The sequence below is a fragment of the Microtus oregoni genome, unplaced genomic scaffold (genome assembly GCF_018167655.1).
Source record: "Microtus oregoni isolate MIOR12 unplaced genomic scaffold, Mior012 000080F_ref0000499, whole genome shotgun sequence".
In the NCBI taxonomy this organism is placed as follows: domain Eukaryota; kingdom Metazoa; phylum Chordata; class Mammalia; order Rodentia; family Cricetidae; genus Microtus; species Microtus oregoni.
In genome coordinates this window covers 4,296,396-4,311,572 of record NW_024544538.1, presented here as the reverse complement: position 1 = coordinate 4,311,572, position 15,177 = coordinate 4,296,396, and positions in this window count along the sequence as shown.

Here is a 15,177-nt window from a genome sequence, read left to right as displayed (position 1 = left end):
TGCATGGTGATAGATATGGATCTACTTTCATTCTTCTACAGATTGACATCCAGTTATGCCAGCACAATTTGTTGAAGATGCTCTCTTTTTTCCATTGTATACTTTTAGCTCCTTTATCGAAAATCAGGTGTTCATAGGTTTGTGGGTTAAAGTCAGGGTCTGCTATTCCATTCTATTGGTCGACTTCTCTGTTTTTATGCCAATACCAGGCTGTTTTCAATACTGTAGCTCTGTAATAGAGTTTGAAGTCAGGGATGGTAATGCCTCCAGATGATCCTTTAGTGTATAAGATTGACTTTCTTGTTATGCCTCCATCATGCCATACTCTTCTGCTTCGGAAGTCTTATATTTGTGATTCCACTTCTGTCTGTTACCAGATCTTCATGCTGTTTGCTCCTTGTCAATTTGGTTTCAATTCAGGTTTGATAGACCTTTACCAATCTTTCCAACATAGTTTCCCAATCTCCTAGTCACTGTTACATTATTTAGTTGTGTTTTCTTCTTGGCATTTAATGCAATTTAAAATTATTTCACTATTGTAAATTTACTCCATTAGAATATAAATCCTACAAGGGAAGCCACTTTAACTGCCATGTTCATTGCCATGTTACCACACCTAGAGTGGGACTTTGGGACTAGTATCATAAGTGTTTGTTGATTAGACAAATGTACAGATATGGCAAAGGTCTTCATTACAATTCTAGGCATCAGTACTAAGACCAGGAGTAGTGTCACTTCATGGTATGGGACTGTTGCAGATCACACAGTATCAGATCATTAGAATGGCTCATGTTTGCACCTGGAAAGAGTCTGAATGTACCAAACTTCTCCATAGCATTTATCTTGAGGAGGTACATTGGATGTCTAGATATTTTCATTTTTAACTATTGTGACTAGTGTAGCAATAAACATGGTTATACAAGCATTTCAGTGGTGTATTTACTCAAATTTCGTGGAGTATTTATCCAGGAGTGGCATGGCTGAATCATCTGGTAGTTCTAGTTTTAGCGCTTCCTTCCTTCCTTCCTTCCTTCCTTCCTTCCTTCCTTCCTTCCTTCCTTCCTTCCTTCCTTCCTTCCTTCCTTCTTTCCTTGTTTTGTTTGGAGGAACCTCCATGTCTTAGTTACTGTTTTGTTGCTATAACAAAACACCATGACCAGAGCAACCTAGAAAAGAAAGCATTTAATGTGGACTTGTTTACAATTTCAGATGGTGAGTCCCTGACCATCATGGTGGGGAACAAGGTAGAAGGCAGGCCATCGTGGCACTGGAGTGGAATCTTAGAGCTTATATCTTTTCTATAAGCATGAGGTAGAGAGATAATGGTGTGGACATTTAAAATGTCAAAGCCCCCACCTCCAGCAAGGCTGCATCTAATCCTTCCCAAATAGGCCTACCAATTAGTGACAAAATATTTAAATATATGAGCCTGCTGGTAAAATTTGCTAAAATAGAGGAGGTAGGAGGACCATGTGTTCAAATATATGAGCCTATGATAACCATACTCATTCACACTCCATATTAATTTGCACAGTATACCAATGTACATATGTACTAATGGTAAAAAAGGGTTCCACTTTCCCTACATGTTCACCAGCATTTGTTGTTCTTTATTTTATTTTTAAAAAATGATAGCTATTCTGATGGCAGTGAGATGGAATCTTAATAAGATTTTAATATTCATTTTTGTGGTGGCTAAGGTGTTGAACACTTTCAAATATTTATTGGTCATCAATAATGAATAAATAAGGAAAATGCACATGATATTTTATTCAACCATAATGAAAAGTGAAGTCATGGCATTTGCAGGAAAATGGACAAATACAATTTGTTTTCTCCTAATTACAGTGTGTATTATGTGCGTGTGTGTGTATGTGTGTGCGTGCATGTGTAAGCCATAAAAGTAGAAAAGGAACCTTGAGAGAAGAAATTTACAATTATTTAGATTTATTTATTTATTGTATTGCATTGTAAGAGTGTTTTGGCTACATGCATATGTGTACATCACATGCATACTTAGTGTCTACTGAAATCAGAAGTGGACATCAGATTGCCTGGAACTTGAGTTACAGACAGTTGTGAGCTACCATGTGGTTGTTGGGAATTAAACACAGTTTTTCTTTAAGAATAGCGGGTGCTTTAACCACCAAGCCATCTCTGCAACCTTAAAAAGATGAAATCATAAGGGAGGAGAGAGGAAGGAAAGAGAGGAAGGACATGTCTGTGACATGTATGCAAAAGTAAGGACTATATGGTGGGAGGAAGAAGACCAGCAAAGGCCCACATGGGGAAAGGACCAAAAGAAAATGCAGAAATAAATTATTCAGAGCAAAATGTAATGCCATATATTATGAAAATGTCATAATGAAATTTCATTATACTGTGTACTTTTTAAAAATTTTAACACAAAAGAACCTGCGTTGAACATGAAAAAATATATTTTATATTAGTCAGCAACATGTTTGTATCTGTGGGGGTTTGTTATGCTTTGACTAATTTAGATAACTCCACACTATCTGCCTTATTTTGCATGTAGATATGGGTTTTGAATGCTTTCCGAGTTGTATTGCGCAGACTCTGTGGGTCACTGGGAGAATGAGATACCTGGACCAGTCCTGGGGAGATAGGTGGGTTGTCAGCCATTGTGTGCCCATGATGGCTGTACTGACAACAAAGTCTGTAGAGTTTTCTGCAATGGACAATTTTATTGTACATGGACTTATTAAGAAGATAATGGAAGGTCTCTGAAAAAATAAGTAATGACAGTCTGCTGTCCCTGAAGAATTCACAAAGGTAGAATGTCCTTGTCGGAAGACACTTTTCTTCTTTCTTCTTTGGCTTGAAAACATTAACCATGGGAAATGATTTAGCAACATTCCTTGCCACAACTTAGTGATCCTTGACAATAGAGTTTGCCCGAATCTGTCTAACAATTAGAGAGTTTGGACTTTCCTCCTGAGATTCCCTTATCTCCTGATCAGAATTTCCCATGAATTGTGCTTCTTGGGGTTCTCCATTATTCCAACATTTAAAAAAAGGATTTATTATTTCATGTGTGGAGGTGTTTTACTTGAATATATGCATATGTATCATGTGCACGCCTGGTACCCATAAAGATCAGAAGAGGGAATTGTATACCCTGGTTATAGATGGTTGTGAGCTACCATGTTAGTAACAAGAACCAAACCCAGCTTTTCTGTAAGAGCAGCAAGTGCTTTGAACCTCTGCATCATGTCTCCAGCCCGCTTGGAGGTCTCTTGAAGCACTAAGAATTAGTATAATGGCAAACTAGAAGACAGCAGATTGTAAAAATTAGAGGTGAAGTTTATCTGGCAGTGTTATTTTGTTTTCACATTCTGGCAGTGTTATTTTGAAAGAGTCGTCATTAGTGACTCGTGGAGATTTCTATTCACCTTTTAGGTGCTCCTTTGTTTTCTGATGCCAGTGTTTCAGAAGCACACTTGACAGTATTGTAGCATTTGAGCACAGCAAGTATGTTTGGGGGTAAACTGCAGTTAAGAAAAATGTAAGAACGTAACAGGAGTTTAATGAAGCGACTTTTCTACTAGTAAATACAGATCAGAACCACTTGAGAGGAAAGGTGAGAGGAGGAAGAGCTATGTGCATATTATCTTGCCCTAACCTCTGAGTTTTTTCTTCCATCCATCATGTCCTTGAAGCTTAGTGTTAAAATACTCCCACTCTGGTGATTTTCATACAGACGTTTTGCACAGCACGTCTTTGAAAACCACTGATATAGTCTCATGAGAGCTTTGCATACATGTGGAAAATGGGGTGTGGCAAGGACAGTGAGTTGTTCGTTAGAAATATCCATACTGGTAATGCTGTAAAAAATTATTGTTTCTAAGGTGGGCTCTGAGCCATGCTCCTTAAAGTCTCTTTTAATTTGTACTTGGATATAAATTTAATGCCCTTTTTACGATACTTGAAAGAGCTGTGTAATTTCATGGTCTGGTCATTACCATTGGCATTAAAGGAATGACTATTGCTGCTACTTAATATATCTTGCCTAGTTTCTTAATGACTGTGAAGCGCATGGCATAAGAGCTCCCTTGTTTGCACATAGAGCACATAGGCTGATAGGGAACACCTGTTCTTTGGTGGGTGGGGTTGATTGACTGTATATTCCTTCCTTGAGCTTTCCTGCTACCCTCCCTCTTCTTTCCTCTGCTGTTCTGAATACATACAAAGGAATAGTCCATTTGACCCCCTGGACCTCCAGGTACCTAAGCTCTAAATTTTAAATTAATAAACCTTAGAATGCAGCAAGAATAGTACATTGGGTGGGACACTTCAAGAATTATGTTAGGGACCAAAGTAAGGAAAAGGAATGGGTGCATAGATCATATGAACTCTTTTTACTCTCATATTAACAGGAAAAGCATGTGGGGCATGGCAGTCATGTGGAAGAACATGCTTCTTCACCATAAACTTCCTCAGCCCTGTACTTTCCCCCTATGCTTAACCAAAGATGTCCAACAGAGATAAAATGCCTTATATTTCAAAATACTGCCTAGTCTCTGTTCCTTTGTGTCCAGAATGCTTGAGGTATTTGTGCCAGATAAAATGAGTTGTGATAGAAGGAAATGTGTGTGGTCTCTTTGCAATTTCCCATCCCAATAGGAATGAGACTGACAACGGAAACAGCATTAGAGCAGGACTGAAAAGTCACAGTGGTTAAATATATTCGAGTTCATGACTTCCAACAAGTATAGATTGCACTGAGCAGGGAACACTGGGCTGTGACTCGAGTCCTTCATGCCTGGGCAAGAAAGAGACAGAGAAGTGTGCAGGCAGGATTCAGCGAGTAAGCTGAGCACGCCCCTCTTCTCAGCAAATGGCTAACAGTACAGTTCCTTTCATTTAATTCCTTTCCTGTTTTTTCTAGGACAAAGTAGGCTCTGTTTAAGTATCCCTAGGGAGTTAGGGTGGTGGGGGCTGAGTGACTCCATGAATAGATTGAATGATTTTTTGGTATGCAAAGTATCTTGCCAATTATTTTGCATAAACAATGTCAAAGAGCCATAAAAACTTGCTTCTCTTTCCCGTTACTCTTATAGCTTCCTGCATGCTGATTTGCTCCAACCTCCCAGGGAGCTGCTCCCATAAAGTTGATAGACATGAGGATGGGGGTACGATGGTGGAGAAACTTTTTGCATGTAGATTGATTTAAAAACTCATTTAGATTTAATAGAATAATTATTGAGATTAATTATCAAGAAAAATGACATGCCATGTAATTGAATATTGTATAAACAAGATATAGTGGCTATAATTATAGTTCTACAAATACTGTAATAGGTGTATTAAGAGGAGTCAGTGAACCATGAAGTATTTCATCAAAGGTCAATATTTCTTGAAATCTTTAAGGCATTTCAGACTGTAAATAATTACCTCTTTGATTCTTAGCTAGAATATATGTTGTAATCAAAACTGTGTCTTGAGGCTGCTGCCTTTGCTCACCTGGTGTGGTGTGGTGTCAGCTGACAACATGAACATTTACTTTGTCTATTGGCTTGTACTAGGATCTATGGGAGTGTTGAATTTGGGGATATTAAAACCTTTGAGTTAAAATTTACATATTGATTAGATTCTGTGAAGACAAGTACAATCTTTACATATTAAATGGCATTGGACTTTCTCTTATTTATGTCACTATGACATTTAAAATAAATTATTATGAGTTTTATTTAAGCATATGGTATATCAGTGCATCTAAAAAATCAACTATGAAAAAAACAAAAAAAAAAATAAATAAAAATAAGGCCGGGCGGTGGTGGCGCACGCCTTTAATCCCAGCACTCGGGAGGCAGAGGCAGGCGGATCTCTGTGAGTTCGAGACCAGCCTGGTCTACAAGAGCTAGTTCCAGGACAGGCTCCAAAACCACAGAGAAACCCTGTCTCAAAAAAACCCCCCCAAAAAAATAAAAAAAAAATAAAAAAAAAATAAAATCAACTATGTAAAACATACAGAGTCAGAGACCAAACTAAGTTCTTCCAGTGCTAATTATATGATCTTGATAATGGTATTTCAATTCTCCAATTCTCCATTGCTTTGTCTTCAGAATGGAAATAAATATATCTTTCTCAGCATTTATTCTAGAGGTGAAATGAATCAAATAGGGCACAGCAAAGCCATATATGGATAGTAGAAGGCTAGTCAGTGTTCATTTTCCTTCTACAAATACAAACCAGTTTTCATGCAAGAGGTTTTCAACATGAACTTGAAGGGTTACATTGATCCGCATACTCACCTCATTCCAATTAACTAATCTGAAGACACCATCATTGTTTTGAACTTGGCCATTGTAATTCCAAGCCCTCATTTGCTCATTTATCAGATATGGCAGGTAGAGCAAGTCATAATCTCTTTGGACTTCAGTTTCTTCATCCTCAATTTGGAGCAAGCATAGTTTTCCAGTCTTGTCCCACAGGATTATCCTGAAGATTAAATCATAGGAACAGCAGGCTCACACAACACCTGTCTAAACCAAACACTCAATTAACACTAGCTATGAACCTTACTCTCAAATAGCGAGGTACACAGCAGGCTTATAAAACTCATTTACAATCAAAATATTAATCTTTGCCAGATTAATGGTGTTGCCTGTAGAGCATCTAAGAGGTTTGTCATCTTCTGAATTTATTCTCTAGACCTCAAATAGTATTTATTGCCTGCAAGAAACATTTCTTTATTGAAACAAAATTATAAGACCATTTATCCATTCACTCATTTATTTAAGAAAAAAAATGATTGTTGAACATCTATTAGGAGTGCTATGAAATTTTCTCATGCTTAAATGTGTATGAATAAAATAGCCATGGTTGTTGTTCCAATAGAGCGTCTATTCTAGAATATCTGTGAATCTAGGCACTGTGGCCTTGGAGTTTTTATATTGTACCCACCTTCAGTTCTTTTTGAGAAAGAGTAATCTTTACTTGGAAAAACAATATAACATAGTTGGGTATATGCACAAGTATATAAAAAAGTATTGTGTGTCTGGTACCATGAGACAGGACATATAGTGTAAGAAAGGTCTTAGATGGCAGGTAAGGGGATTGGAAGCAATGAGCAACAGTAGGGGGGCAGAAAAGTGTCTTGCAAGTTTATGAGTCAATTAATAGACTCATTTGACCAAAGAAAACCCATTTTGTGTAGCATACTGTAAGTAACTCGCATTATATAGTTGCGTGTCTTAGGTAAGTGTTTCTATTGCTGTGATGAAACACTATGACCAAAACTCTAGTTGGGTAAGAAAGGGTTTGTTTGCCCTAAACTTCCATATTGCTGTTCATCATTGAAGGAATTCAGGACAGGAGCTTAAACAGGGCAGGAACCTGGAGATAGGAGCTGATGTAGAGGCCATGGAAGGGTGCTGCTTACTGGCTTGCTTCCCATCGCTTGTTCGGACTTCTTTATTAGAGAAACCAGGACCACCAGCCCAGGGATGGCCCTACTCACAATAGGCTAGGCCCTCCCTGTCAATCACTAATTAAGAAAATGCCCTGAAGCTTGATCTTATGGTGACATTTTCTCAGTTGAGGTTCTCCCTTTTCTGATGACCACTGCCTGTGTCAAGTGGGCATGAAACTAGCCAGTACAATGACTTAGATAAGAACCAAATTTTGAATGTACTTAAATATCAGGAGGGCAGATGTTTTCTTGATGAGGGGTGAGGACTGTACTTGTCTGTGGATATAAGGACATAGATTAAGAGTGCAGTTAAGGATTATGCTGGTTTAGTAAAGTGATGGTTGTAGGTTCTCCTCTAAGATTCATGACTTGACTAGCCCTGAGTAGTTGCTTAGGTTTCCGGTATCCAGGCATGATTTCCTTCTTGTTGAACGGGTCTTAAGTCCAATTAGAGAGTTCTGGCATGTTGTTTCATATTTTCACTGTCACATATGTGTCCACAGGTAACATAAAATCATATTTTTATGCCATAATGTACCTACCTTTTTGCAGTATCCTTGTTTTTGAAATCTGTCCAGTAATATAGCTCATTTTGAATAGTTCTCAAAGTACAGCTATTTAGAACACATCTTGTTGCCCTTGCTCCCAATGATTTTTGTGCAGTTGGTCTCACTTGGAGTCTAGGAATTTACATTGCTAACAAATTTCTGTGGTCATGCTTTGAAAACTGCTGCTCCAGTTTCTTAATTTTAGCTATGGGAAATCTGCTATTGTATTTCCTATTTCCGCTCACCTCTCTATATACAACCACACAGATACATAAACACACACACACACACACACACACACACACACACACACACACACACACTTTATTTCCACTTTGGGATAGGATCTCCTTATGTAGCTTAGGCTGTCCTGGAACTTGCTGTAGATACCAAGCTAGCCTAAAAGTCTCAGAGATTCACCTGCCTCTGCCTTCTGGGAACTGGGATTAAAACTGTATGCCATAATACTTGTCACAGATTTCCCTCTTAGACGGGGTATCTAAAACTCATAGTGCAGCCTAGTTTTACCTTGAAACTCACAATCCTCTTGTTTCTGCCTCTACAATGCTATTACAGGCATTTTCAAAATTACATTTAACATGAATGTTAAGGTTAAAGTAGTGAGGTCAGAGACACTAAAAGTCTTTCAAAAAGGCTTCCAGATACCTCCAAAGATGCCCATATATTTCCAGTTGTTCCATATTCCTGCAAAAACTAGGTAAGATCAGATATTTAAAAACTTGCCAATGTGATATACATTGTTATTTAAATTTATATTTCCTTGTTCATTAGGAGATTGTGTACCTTTTTTACATTTTTAGACTAGTGAATTTCTATAACTTTCCCTTTGTTCTGAATCAATGCTGTCCAATAGAAATCTAATATGAGACAAATGAACTTTAAGAGTTGCTCTTTCAGAATTGCTAGAAAGCCGGGGGCGGTGGTGGCACACGCTTTTAATCCCAGAACTCAGGAGGCAAAGGCAGGCGGATCTCTGTGAGTTCGAGGCCAGCCTGGTCGACAAGAGTTAGTTCCAGGATAGACTACAAAGCTACAGAGAAATCCTGTCTCAACCCCCCGCCCCCCAAAAAAAAGTTGCTAATACATGCATTAAGGAGAATAGTAAGAACCAATTGGTGTTCATATTAATAATATATTTAATATATATATATATATATCTCAAAAATATTATTTCAACATTTAGCCCATAAGGAAATCACAAACGAGATATGGTGAATTACGTATTTTTCATTGCAATGCCCTCAAAATATGTATATGGCATTTTACACTTCCTGCAGCACAGTTCCAGTCAACTGTGTTCTGAATGCTCAGCAGCCCCTCATAGCTGTCATTCTGGACAGTGTAGTTTCACTGCCTGATGTTTTGTAAGTGATAAGGTGCAAGATAGTTTCACATATTCTACTTCTTGTCTCTTTATTTTTTATATACTGATTCATATTGTATAATGCCCTACCATGTAGCTCTTGTAACTGCTGTGCCATGACTTCCGTATCCCCTAGGTGTTTCTTGAACTAAGAAAGTTGAAAATAAAAATTATTCATCACAAGGTATAAGCAACCATGCCCAGATGAAGCTTTTACAAATAAGATTGTTCACTTTATTATTGTTTTCTTGTACTTTTTGTGTCTTATTAAAGCACTCACCCTTACCCAAAGTTATACGTTAAACCACTCTCTGTAATGTTCTTTATCATGTTTCAGGGTTTTAGTAATACTGAAAATGATAAAGCCTGGGAATTCATTTTAATTAACATTGCAAAAAGATGATTATTTTGTGTTAACATTTCTATACAATAAAGTAGTTGTCTGAGAAGCATTATCGGATAGTCCATTGTTTTCTGTTTATTTCTAGTGGCATCTGTCCTTATTTCCACATGGTGTTTCTGTGTTCTACATGCTGTTGTACTTCTTTATTATCCTAGCCTAAGAAAATATCACAGGTTACAAGCTTTGAAAAGTAAATTCTACAGCTGCTGCCTTCCATGGGGTTGCACTTTCCATATTCACTTATAGGACCGAAATCATGGATTCTCACAACCAAAGAAAATACATCCAGAGGTTTGAACTTCTGCAAGCCACGAACGAGCCAGTGGCAGCTGGATGCAGTGATGAATCCTGGTGGACTGGCAAGGACCATTTCATCTCTGAAGCTGAAGATGGGTCCAATGGCACCTAAACCCCATGACTGCAATTATACCAGGAAACATCTGGAGTTGGGAACAGTGAGCAAGAAGAAGGCAAAGGATCCTGGAGGGACAATGGGACAGTCGGTGAACATCTGATTTTGGAGGGCCTAGATAAAACTTCTTGATTTGGGGAAATCTCTGGAAAAACATAAAATGTTCTTGCTAATTAAAGGTTCCTATCAGCCTGGTCAGGTGGAGCCTTCATTCAATGCTTAAATTTGATTAAGGAAAGGAAATGGAAATTTTTGGTAAAAGAATGCTTTGATATCAGTCATCATCAAAGAAATAGCAATAAATCTTGTGGAGGATATGGGAAAAGAGGAGCCTTTATACAATGGTAGTGTGAAGTAAACCAACACAGTCACCATGAAAACTAAAACGTGTACAACCATGTAAATCTGCTCTCTCACTCCTGACTATACATCGAAAGGAATCTATGCCAACATATCACAGAGAAACCGTTATATTCCAATGTTTTTAAATAGTGACTCCATTCATAGTATGAGAGATATAAAATTAGCTTAAATGTCAATGTATAGATGACTGGAAAAAGAAACTATGCCATATATATATGGAATTTTTATGAAGCCATGAAGAATATTTCAATTATGCATTTTGTAGAAAATTAATGGAACTTGGAGTCATTGTGTGAAATGAAATAATTCAGACATGGGAAGACATAAAGCTGTCTTTATGTATGGAAACTATAAAATGTTGGCCTGAATGTAGAATAGCAATTACCAGAAGATTTGGAGGGAGAGGAGAAGGAGTGGGAAGTTAGATAATATATATCCAAATGCAGTTGGATCGAAACAATATGTTCTAGTGAGCTACAGTACAGCGAGTTGAGTACACTTGAAAGAATCTATTATGTGTTATTTTGAAAAATGCAGGAGAGAAGCTTTAAAGTTCTAAGTACACACACAACTAATAATATATGTTCTGTTTATTTGAATTGTTCAAAGAAATTTATGTAACTAGAATTATAAAATAAGTGGCCTTTTATGAGTGCTTTTTCTCTTTACATAATACTTTAAAGGCTCATGCATGGATCAGCACTTTATTCTTTATTGCTGGATAGCATTCCAGTACAAAGACGTGCCAAAATTTGATTATCCAGTCATCAGTTGATACATATTTGGATTGTTTCCATATTTTTCTGTGTGAATAGTGCTGCAAGTTGTTTTGTGGATATATTTTATTTTTGTATATGTAAATACTCGGGTTGTTGTCGTGACATATTCAGTTCCCACTTATCCATCAGTAGGAAAGAAACTTATCCATGTATAGAACCAATGTAATCTTCATGAAGTGTCCAGAAATGTATCTAGTATCTGTTCAGTTCTCCGCTAAGTCATCCACTAACCTCACTCAAACCAACGAGAACAAAAATCTCCACTTAAGCACATATATCTGCTTGCTAAGATGGGTAACCAGTATACATCTCAAAATGGGATATAAACCTTTGAAAGTTTGTAATAAGATATAAACCTTTGAAAGTTTGTAATAAGATAAAAGTGCATTTATACTACTAGTGTAGCCAACTGAGTAAGTTAAGTATAATGTAGCAGGGAGAAAAGAGAAAGCCTGGGCTACATGTCAGAGAGCTAGTGCTTTGATCCTATAAGCAGAATAATAGCTTAAAAATAGTCAGGACTTGACTGTGTCCCATTTCTTTGGATTGTTGAATAGTTTGTTTGAATTTCAACATAACTGAACTTACAAAAGAAGTCTGGGTTCAAATCTCAATCTGAGCATGGACCTATGAAGTCACATTGGGAAAAATATCACTAAATGAGTGGGACTTTGGTATCCTTAATGTTTTCATTTCTTAAATTATTCTTTTGAGAATTTCATACATGAGCTCCAGTCCTCCATCTCTCCAGTTCCTCTCATATTCCTCCACCTTTTCTAAAATCCATAACCTTCTCATTCTGTAATTATTATTCTCTCTCTCCCCTCTCACACACACAACCTACTGAGCCAATTAAGTCTTGTCCATATGCACACATATGTTTAAGGCTGACCATTTGGGTTAGATCTTCCTATCAGGGAGATTGTTCTGGGAGAAAATAAACTCTCACTCCCTCAGCAGCCATGGGTTGCCCATTTCTCTTCATTTATGGGTGGAGCCTTGTGAGGTTCATTCCATCCATGTTGACGTGTCAACTGGTAAGGTCATCGTGAACATCTTGTGCAGGCAGCCATATTGCTGAGACGGTACCAGTGCAACTTTCCTGTCATGTCTAGAAGACACTATTTTGAAGTAGATGTCCTGGTTCTTTGGCTCTTCTAATCTCTCTCTCTCTCTCTCTCTCTCTCTCTCTCTCTCTCTCTCTCTCTCTCTCTCTCTCTCTCTCTCTCTCTCTCTCTCTCTCCTCTCGGAAGTTCCCTGAGTCTTAGAAGTGGTGTTTGTGTTGTAGGTGGACCAGTTGAGGCTAGATGTCCAGTGGTCACTTATTCTTTGCATTTGACCAGTTGTAGCCTCCATATGCTGCTAAAATAAACTTAGATAAAGGCCAAAAGCTATACTTATCTGTGGGTATAAGGATACACATTTATTATATAGTTGGAAGCCATATTGGAAATTCCTTATGCCTATAGTATTCCCCCAGTGAACAAATATTTTCAATACTTTTTACATCTTAACAGAGATATTTCCCTACCTACGCTTTTAATGAAAATGTAGGCTTTTAAGGATCCCAAAACATTCTTTCTTAATTTCTTTCCTGCTTGAACCTTACCATCTGTACATTAAAATGAAAGAAAATTATAAGGGTCAAGAAAGACCATCATCTACCAGCCCAATATTATTAAGGCTATTTCTACCTCAACTGCCCTGGTATTCAAGTGTCAGCTGAGATTGGTTCTTAAGTGACTGCCTTTGTTTCAGGGAGTTTGACCAAACATACAAAAGTCTAACTTTAAAAAATAAATCCCATTTCTAGTTCTTTAGAACATCAAAGATTTAGGGAACCTTTTTCAATTACACTCTTTGTAACTGAACATTTCTACATTACCTGTACATGGAAAAGTTTAGAAACAACTCCACTCTTTTCTTAATGTCAAGCTTAGTAGTTTGTGTTAGGCCCTCAGTAAATGTTTGTAGAATGACTATCTTCTAAGCATTTCATGGCAGACAGCTTGGCAAAGGAAAAAGAATACATTAGGACAAAAATGGACCAGGGCAGTGTGGTGTTGGTGCACGCCTTTCATGCCAGTACTCCGGAGGCAAAGGCATGTGAACTCTGTGAGTTTGATGCCAACCTGGTCAACAAGAGGTAGTTCCAGGACAGGCACCAAAGTTACACAGAGAAACCTTGTCTTGAAAAAGCAAAAAAATAAAATAAAATAAAAAATAAATAAAAATGGATCAGGTTTGAAATATAGGAACATAGTACTATTTCTAATAGACAAGTGGGAAAGCTAGAGGGCCTGATAATTTATGGAATAAGATAGATGTCTGGTTTCAAGTTCATTGAGCAGGATTTCAGCTGGATGTGCTGGTTGATATCTTTGCCTGGCTGTTTGAGATTCAAGCTCCAGAGAGAAGCCGGGGCTCAGTGGAACACTTAAGATGGTATTCCTAGTAAGATAGTAGTGGAAACTATAGCATTGGTGCTGTCAGTGAGGCAACTCCCAGAGACCAGGAAAATTCGTGGGTCTAAAATGGAGTCATAATGCAGTGAGAAGGGAGAGCAGAGCTTATAAAGTCCATCTAAGAGGTATAGTCGAGCTCTAAGCTATTGGCGACAGTGTGGTGTCATAGAAAACATAAGAGGTAAACAGTATGGAAGAAAGGGATGTTTGAGCAGCTGGGACATGATTCAAATACTGTGTGGAGCTCAAGAACCCTGAACACAGGCCAGGAGCAGTGTAACCCAGAATTATTTATGACCCCAATGAGAATATGCATGTCACACCATTTCCTTTTAAAAATCTATGAGAAGCCTCTGAACTTGAGCCTAGTCAGCAAGGCAGAAAGATCAATTTAGGTCTTGATTTTTCCCATGTGTGCATGGTTTTATATGTGGTTATATGTATATATAAGCATATGTTTTAGTGGGCATTTTGGTGCTGGTGTTGTTGTTACAAACATCTTATGTTGTAGCTGTAGAAAATGCTGTTGTAGTGTCCTTGCCATGTAAAAGCCGAGCAGCCTTTGTTGAAATATTCTTTTAAATTGTCCAGCTGGGAAGAGGGCATGGCCCTTTAAATTTTTCAGTGCTTCTAAAAGAGGTTTCGCGGTCTAAGTTTCTAAGGAAACCAACTGTATGCTAATGTCAACTAAAAGGCTCAGACAGCATGCTGTGAGCAAGTGCAGGGTATGACCATAATTTTCCCCTCATTCCTTTCTTTCTGATAACAGGAAAAGAAAATTTAGATGTTAGAAATTCAGACCAGGAAATGGAGCTCTTTTCAGTAGAAGAGTGGTGCATTGAGGACTATAGGTCTACCTGATCTGTGGAGGCATCGGCAATGGAATGACAACTAATTAGGAGAACATTTATAAAACAACAGTCCCATCAGAAGCATATATAAACATATATACATAGGAATTAATGTCTATAAAATATACACACAGAGTGAGCTACAAAGTCAATATTTAGGCACAAGGCGAACATCTAGGAATAAACTGAACAGCATTTGCTGCTGTTTCATTTGAACTATCATTGAAATTGCAGCCTAGAGTATGTATTACATTTCCCTAGGTCGCGGTTAGAAATCATTTGTAGGGGATGGAGACAAGACTCAGTGCTTTACAGCACTTAGAGAGGACCCCCGCTAGATTCCCTGCACCAACATGTGGCTCACAACCATCTTTAACTTCAGTTCCAGTTAGTATGGGAACATCTCTGAGGGTGACAGATATACCAATAGTACCCATATATAAATTCAGGTAAAACACTCATGTGCTTATAATTAATGAATCTTTTAAAAACCATGTAGAGTGTTTCAGTAGAATTTATTTGTATCTGAAACAAATG